This window comes from Zootermopsis nevadensis, unplaced genomic scaffold, assembly GCF_977971745.1.
Source record: "Zootermopsis nevadensis isolate Lab colony 2312 unplaced genomic scaffold, Znev_1.0 Znev_ptg000002l, whole genome shotgun sequence".
Classification (NCBI taxonomy): Eukaryota; Metazoa; Arthropoda; class Insecta; order Blattodea; family Termopsidae; genus Zootermopsis; species Zootermopsis nevadensis.
In genome coordinates this window covers 181,179-190,559 of record NW_028259134.1, presented here as the reverse complement: position 1 = coordinate 190,559, position 9,381 = coordinate 181,179, and positions in this window count along the sequence as shown.

Genomic DNA, 9,381 nt, shown 5'->3' with positions numbered 1-9,381 from the left:
TATATTTTTTCAACATAAATAAATCCACGGTACGAAAGAGGACTTGAAAACATTCAAATATAATTCCTCCTTCAATGTTCGATTCAGATATTTTTCATAACACCCTGGTGGACAAAATGTAAAATACTAATTTCAGCAATACTTCATATCCTCTCCATTAGTCCTAAAAGTGGTGTCCATTTGCAAGTTTGTGATTATATTCTGGTAGAACTCTTTGGAATCGTAATTTTTCAAGATGAATCACAAAATTTCTAGGTCTGAAAACTTGGCACCATATTTGAATGCAACGATATGGACAGTTGTGGCGCAAATTAAGTCGCTGAGCCGTGTTGTTCTGTCATTAGAATTAGAATTTATTTACGCTCCGTAGATCGATCCTTCATACTACAAGACAATTAATATGAATTATTTGTACACTAAGAATCAGAACAAAATTATAAATGCTTACTTATCACAGCTATTTATTTAAATACAGTTTTAATAATTTTCAATTAAAGTTAATTTACAGATTAGAGTGAGAAGAAAAACAATCTTTCAATGCTGGCTTAAAATACTTTGGAATTTAAAATTGTAATGCTTTTTACAAGAGTACTGAAAATTTTGATTCATGTATTGTGATCACCTTCCTGATAACAAGTGAGGTTAGCACTGGGCTGCTGGTGATCATGTTTGTGCCATATATTTATCATGTCGGTCTTTGGAACGTCTATATGTTGTACACAATGAAGTAGAGTAATGAAAGTAGGAATTCATTTGCAGAGCATAGTATATTTAATTTCTTAAAAACTTTAATGCAGTATACTCTTGTTTTAATACCTGTCATTACTCTAATGATTTTCTTTTGGGTGATAAATACTCTTGCTGCCTGTTGTATTTCCCCAGAAGAAAACTACATATGACATGATTGAATTGAAATGGGCAAAGTAAATTAATTTTAATGTATTGTCTACTGTCAACAGTTATGTGACTGTTTTCATGGAAAGCATGCAGAACTTTATTTAGGGATATGCACCATGTGCTTTTTGTACTGTTGTTATCACTTTGTAAACCAAAGAATTTAGTTTCAATACTTCATCAGTTTATAGTTTTTATATAATAATAAGAAGACCAAAGAAAACACCCACAATAGTAATCTACAATCTACAATCAACGAAAAGCTTGCATTAATAAATATAGAATAGTTTTAAATATAAAAACCTGAAGATGATGCTATGACATCGAAACATATAGAAGTATTAAAGCGCAACATTGTAACCTCGAGATAACGATGAATGGCGCAGAATATCAATTTTAAATTAAATTTTAACATCAATATTTAAAAGTTTGTGTATATGACTTGAATAATAAATATATATGTGAACTTCATCAGTTGTTTTATTGTCATAACCTATATTAAAATCGATACATGTTTCATTGCTGTTGTGAACTCCATGAAGTTTCTCTTGTCAAAATTTAAGGTAAGTTCACTGGTTCTGAACTAGTTGTTCAGGTCCTCAAAGGCACCATTAATGGAAAGTAGTTCATATCAAGATGATAAATAATAATACTAGTGTCATCAGCAATAACTGATTGAGAATTTATTATGTGTTGGATCATTGGTATTTAAGTGGAAAAAAACATGATCATGAACTGAACTCCATATTTTACACTGTCCCAGTTGGAAAATGAGTTAAAATGTGAATTAGAAGATTAATTTCAACTTTTTATTTTCTGCTCTTGGGATATGATTTAAACCATTGTCCAGATTTACCTTTTATTCCATAAAAACGTTTGATATTAATATGTAAAGTAGTACCTTGAAAGGTCACAAAATGTTTTACCTACATGCATTTTATCATTAAGGGCACTCAGTATTTCATCTAAGAACTTGTACAAGGCATTGTCACTTGAAGGGCATATTTTTAAATTCAGATTGTTCCTCTTTGATGATACTGTTGGAGTTACAGAAACCGATTACTCATTTACACATAACCTCAAATATTTTGGGAAATGTCAGTAGCAAAATTCATCTGTTGTAGTAGCAGGATTTTTCACGTTTTTATACGGAGGTTTAGCTTTTGAATATTTAAGTTATCCTGGGAAGGTTCCTTTGATAAGTGATTGATTACAGAGCTAACTTAAAGGCACACTAATGAAGATTGAGCATGTATTGAGTAGTGGGGTTGTCACTCACTACTCATAAAAAATGCACACTTCAAAGACAAAGAAACCTACATGGGAGGAGGCCAAGGCTTGACTTAGGGCTGTTGTGCCATAGAAGAAGAAGATGTACTGAGTAATTTTGTTGTTATTCCATCATAACTTAATGAGTTTTTTACTTCAGAGAATTGCATTATTTATTTCATTTGCCATTTTAGGCAAAATATTCTTATCTGCAGGTGTTCTAGGGATTATTTTGGCCATGTATCATATGGCCTCTTGTGTCCTTATTCAGTTTTTCTACAAATAGGGAATAAGTATTGAATGAGTCTGCTGTATAAGTTTAGGATTGTTACAGCACTGTTATTTACATATACTGATGGCCTTTCTTCTGCTGTGGTATGTTTATCCATTTCATCTGTTACAATATTCCAAATAATTCTTTATTAGAATTATTTTCTGGGAAAACTCAACAGACAGCAAGAAAGTTAAGAAAAATATTAGAATAATGGCAGACACTAAAAGGAGAGCCTTATGTAGGGAACTGTTTAAGATGTTTAATATTCTTCCACTAACCAGAAAATTCTTGCTCTCATTATTATCATTTTTAGCGAACAACATAGAAAAATGTCAAACTCAGATATCCAAAATATAAGAACAAGATACAGATATAATCTTCGTGTGCCAAACACAAAACTCAGTAAATATAAAAAAGGAGTTTACTAAACTGGAATTCAGCTATACACTGATATTTCCCCCACTACAAGAAGTCTGAACTGCATGCATACCATTCTTTCCACCCTATACAACAATTTATTTGCTCTGTCTGCAAACTTTGAAAAACCAAACAACTTCTCAGGCATCTTTTCCTTTGTACTTAAGTAGGCTTCATTTGCATTACACAGAATGTAATATCTTGTCCCTGGCACAAAACTGTTTCACTATTTTAGGTGTCAGAATGCAACACTGCCTTGTTTTACATTTGGGCTTGACAAAATCCCATTCTCAGCCACTAATTTCATGGATGCCTGTACCATGTAATTTGAGGCTTTGAACTCTTGTTGAACTTTCCTAATTTACCAGCTCTTTAGAAGAACTGTCAGAATCTTGAGCCTTTTTGATTTATTTTCCAAGGACCACACCTATAATGTTACTGGGAACAACTCATTCTTCAAGTGCCTGAGCACTGCGGGTCCCAATTTTTCATTGGCTTGATCTATAGACATTCGGTAGGACTCCTTGGACAAGGGATCTGCCCGTCGCAAGGCCTCTACCCGTATACAGGACAGCACAATGCAGAAGAACGCGGACAAACATCCATGGCTTGAGTGAGATTCGAACCCACGGTCCCAGCGACTAAGCGGCACAAGGCCCACGCCTCAGACCGCGCGGCCAATGCGGACCCCCTATAATGTTACTGATGCTGAAAACTTGTCTGCAACACACAAATTCCAGCAGCAAACTGCTGAGAAGTGATTTCTCGTACATGAGCATGGACGAGAACTTAATGCAACTTCTTGAACTTTATTTACAAAAAAACATGTTGTGGAATATTATGTTAGTTCCCATCACATGCATAGTTATGCATGTACAATTTTGTAATAGCAAATCCAGCTTGAAAACTGGTGATATATTTGAGTTTAACAATGTGCATAAAAAATACTTTTTTAGAAACCCATGAATCTTCACTTTTTGATAAATTAAAGGCCAACTGTCAAACTAGATGTTACAAATCTGAACTATCTCAATTAGGAACAGATAACATTTTTAAAGATCCAAATTATAAATAAATAAAACCATAACACCTACAGGTTTAAACGTCACGGCCAAGTGGTTAGCTCTCCCACTTCGTATTCAGGAGACCTGGCTATCCTGACTTGGGTTTTTCGTGGTCTCTCCAGGCTGAGATAGTGCCTTAAATTAGGCCACAACTGCTTCTTTCCACATTTTGTCTCGTTCAACGTTATATAGTGTGCACTACTGAAAAAGCGCCATTAAGTAAACAAACTAGTAATGGGGGTGATGCTGCTGGAAATCCTATTCGTCTCGTGCCATCTCGTCCTCTCCATCCAAGGATTGCAGTTTAACACTCCACTGTTTGTTCTTTTCCCTCATACAGCTGATAAGTTACTGACCTCTGGTGGCAGTTGACCTGAGCTTTTACAGCAGGTCTCATGTGACTTACCTCCACCCTTCAACCATTGTTCAGGCATATTTTATCCTACATACTAGTGGGTAAAAAGGCCAGAGGTCACCAAGTGGTCAATGTTTGGGAGCAGATGCTGCTACAGCCTGTGGCTAGGTTATGGGATTAGGGTTGGTGTGAAGATCATCTTTCTAAGTACCAGGTCCCGTGTCTGCATACTTTTCTAATGATTGTGTTGTATTTGCAAAAATACCCAATAAAATTGTACCCTTATACATTATTCTATTACATGTTTTGAAACTTCCATGTGTGTTTCAGTTCTTCTTTGGGATGAACATCAGCATAGCTGATTTATGTACCAGAGACTTGGAGAGGGTTTCACATAGCCTACTTTGATGATGCAAAGATTTATAAAAATAACTGAATTTGTATGACCTCCAAAGTCATCATAAACACAGTGATTAAAAAGTCACCTTATTGGGAATCAAACCCCAGTTGTCTGCACTGTAGACAAACTTGCTACCAACTGAATTGCTGATGACAGTGTAAGTGCATCTACTTGTATGAGACTTGGGAAGAATGTGGAAATATTTTGTATTAAAAAGGAACACTGTAGTGTTGATACCAGATAGTTTGGCCAGGACCGTCCACTGCCATCCTGCAAAACCACACCTGAATTGGAGGGCTTCAGTTGATGGTCACATTTTAAGGTGAATATAACTTGCTGATACACTTTCAAACACAAAAAGAAAAAAACAACAAGAGATTACTGTGACACTTGAGACACTCCACTTCAGTAAATGGGTACAAGGGACTTCAAATATGATGACATTACAGCCATGTCAAAAATTCAATCTGTCATGACCAGTGCAAACAAATGTTAAAATTTATTAAAATAAATATAGTAAGAGCCAGTGTAAATTTAAGTAATTTGTGACATGGCATGAGAGCAAAACGTAAAGTATCTTGGATTATCCACAAACTGGTTACCTACAAGAGCACACTGTAGCTTTCAGATGGCAATGAAGGTTGAGTCATTACAGTACACAGCATTAAGGGTTGTACAGAGTGACTGGAAGTTCACATGACCCACGCAATGTTAAAATATTTATTGATGGTTGCAATTCAATACAATTTAGTTGGCTTAACAAACACACATCACTGTGATTACACAAGAGCCCATGTAACCTGCTTGCACCAGCCCATCAGTTACCTTAAGTCCAAGGATGTCCTTTTCAAAAGTGCAATGAGTGTTCATTGTTCAACACTATGTGGTATCTTGTTCTTACTTAATTTGTCAGAATGCGTTTCCCGATTCTCCTGTGCCAAACAAATCGGTACATCTTGTCTGGTGAACTGTTTCTGGTCACTGCTCAAACTCTTCACCGGGTTGCATCAAATATGAAGAGTGAATGCAAGCAGTGCAGAACGCGGCAGACATTTCCAACACCGAATAATTTTTTTTCTGATTTCAATTAAATTTTTTTTTAAAATGGAACGTGTCAGGAATGGGTTGTGACTTCTTGATCACCCTGTAATACCTTGTTTAGGAAGACACTCATGCCAAACCTACATGGTGTTTCAAACCCAAAGGACTCAACAGTTAACTTCAAAGATCCTTAGATTCATTACAATGGGACAATCTGGTTGCTGAAACAAGAGACTGAGTGAAAAGCAAAACACACACATCAGTACATTAAATGATACATACAGTTTGTAAGCATCTCACTTTTAATCCTGTTCAGTTTTCCCACTGTTTTCTGACAGAGACATCATCATAATTTCGTAACATAATTCCGAGAGTAGCGGCACTATCCAAGACTACGTGATTGCCAAGTCACCACAAACTACAAGCTTGATTAACAGACCATGTGGCAAGTAGCACACCGTACGTACGAGCTCTTATTTCCCTCGCATAACTTACAGTGATTCAGCAATCAGCATAATTCTCCATTTCAATGAGGATCAAAAATTATCTTGTACGCAAGTACATTCTGGTACTGGCATGACATGTTTATGGTGGCAAAATAGTACTCTGCCATGTGCAGGATTGTTTTCCGATTACATCACCAACTGGCTGTCTCTTTAAAGAATGCATCCTGCTGGACAATTCACATTTTCTCCCTTCCTCCACCCCTTCCCTGCCTTAGATCCACATCCTGTTTGTTATAAGGCACAGTATACATATATTTATGCCAAACCTACGTCACGTTTCAAAGCCAAAGGACTCGACAGTTATATATGCCTCTGTCACATATTATGAACAAGCGTCATTTTTATATGAACTTTGAAATAATACTCTAATATAATATAATATTTGTATGTATGAAAAATGAAAGTCAAAAAAATGTTAAACAGAATTAGATATTGTGAGATATCATATTCTCACAGCAGCGAGTATGAAGACAACTATCTTCTGGGGTGCTGTGCTATGTAGTCTGTTGGAAGATTACAGATATTTGAGAAGTGCTTACCGCCTCCATTATCAAGGCAATGTGGCCTCTTCATCCTCATAGCAGAGGCAGTAAGCACTGCTGAAATGTGAATGAACTTCTACCAGGCATGGTGTAGCATCCTAGAAGACACTGCATCTGAGCGATTCAGGAACAAATGAAGTACAAATTTCTTCTGCATACTGCCATGTTTTCAAACGTTCATATACTCATGCTTCAGATATTTCTAGCATGTGCCTGTTTTGTTTCCCAATAAAAGCAACATTTCAGTCAAACTGTATCTGTATGTCTCAAGCGAACGGATTTCAAGTTCTCGCCTCAAGTCTGTGTCAAGTTCTCCAGGAAATATGGCGTTTTTTATGTTTCAGAAATTATTTGTTGAAACTGACTTTCTGGTAGTAAAATAAAACATGTTAGAGAAAAGTGTGACACTGAACTGAATTCTAGGTTAATTACATTTTGTAATGACAAATATGTAATTTTATGAAAATGATATGATTGTATTGTACACTTCCACTTTTTTTAAACAAACCTGAGTTTTCATAAATTGTTATTACTTAGGATAATTAGAAATGTTTTTCTGCATAAGATGATGTACTGAAATCACTCTCTAAATATGCACCGGGAAGCACAGGCTTACTAATACTTACTGAATCTGGATATATCTAAGAAACAGTAACATGTTTTAAACCAACTGATACAACTGTAGGATAATATACACTAATCATTATTATTTCCTACTGTATAATTTATACATACAGTTGATATTAATTTGTACTTACATGCTAAGTGGCTACTTATGTTCTACAGATAATGTATTTTACACAAACTCTTAATAGTTAAAGTAAGGTCCTTCATATTGTGGTCTATAGGGTGGTATGCCATTTTCAACAGTGTGTTGATACGACAACTGACAACACATTTTCCTGAACTGAGAGTAACACTTTTTACAAGCTGAAAACTTTATACAGAATTATAGACTGGGCAGTTTATTAATGTTGAGTGATATCTGTACAACAACTGGAAATGTTTTAAGTACATTTACAATACAATAGGCCCTACAGTTTGATGTCCTATCAGAATAACATTTTTCTTTTTAGCAAGTTTTAAAATTGTAATCTTAAGAGTTGCTCTGCTGTCTAATATTTTTACTTCAAAATTTTGCAATTCTGAATATTAAAAGATGAAAATAGTATGTATACAATGACAAAGAAATTAAACCTGACATTTCATATCAGTTTATTGAATAATTATTATTTTATGGAAGAACACAAACATTCAATGATTTCACTTTGCTAAAATTGTCTGTAACATTTTTTTTATAATTTCTGAAAAGGATTTGGTTACAAATGTAAGTTTCTACTGTCAACTAAAATCTCATACACAAAATGCAATATTTAAAATTAAATTTTTAAAGACTAATATGACTAGATTGTCCCATATAGTAATTATTTAAGAAGTTAATACTTTACAGTGTTAAATCTGCACACATATATATTATCTGTCTTTAATAATTGTCTGGTAATCATAATTTTTTTGGAGACAAGAACAGACAAACAAACAACATTTTGCTTCTGAGTAATGTCTACTAGCTAACTCAAGAATGATTTTATAATTTTAAATCATATTTAGTACAGTTTCGGAATAAGTATACAAATGTCATTTTCATGTAACATTGACCATTAAAGCATAAATAATTTCCAAGGAAGGAAACATTACAACATTACATCATCACAGTTACTGGGTTTGGCAATGGTACAATGAATCTGACTACTTCATACACAGAAAAGGAATCTCATTTTGCTATTTTACTTCAAGAGACAAGATAAAAACTTAACCTCTGCGTTACAACTAGGACTTACAGATTCTCCGAAGTAAGTGACAATTTAAAATAACTTAGCCTTTCTTATAGAAGTACGGTGAAATTCATCCCTTACCAGAATGTGTCCCTACAATGCACAAAGCTTCAGGAAACTAACTTCAGTCAGTATAATGTTGCTGCTTGTGTAGGCTGATGCACAAAGACACTGCAGTTGTGTTTTGGTGCATAATTATATCACTGTAACTTATGAAAAAATCATACTCAGTTGAGTAACCATGCTAGGGTAGAGCAAACTTATGAAATCATAATTTACTAAATATGTCAATATTAAAAACTAAAGCTTCTGATAATTCAGATAATATGGTGTGGACCAGGACACTATAAACTAACGAATGACATGCAATTTTCTTTTAAATAATATCTGAATGAAAACTGATAACAAAAATTTATTATCCAGTTGTAAACAGTTTTACCTCTGCATACAGTTTATCTTCCGTCTTACAGTAATTCATAATAATCACCAATTAATAATATGTTCTCTCACAGATTCATTAGTGTGATTTTATGAAATGGAAATGTATAAATGTAGTGGTTAAAGAACTCTCAAACTTTGGAATATTTCAATTACTATTTAATGACTTTATGTTCGAACTTTACTGAAACCATAATTTAGAGGGGGGGAAAACGTTATTGTGCGAGATTTGAGGTTCTGGTGTTGGTGTTTTGGGTTTCTGTGCCATGTACACTCATAACTAGCTGTCACTGTTCGGAGATACATGTTGCCCTGAAGATGGAGGCAGTATGTTTCTCCAAAATGTTGG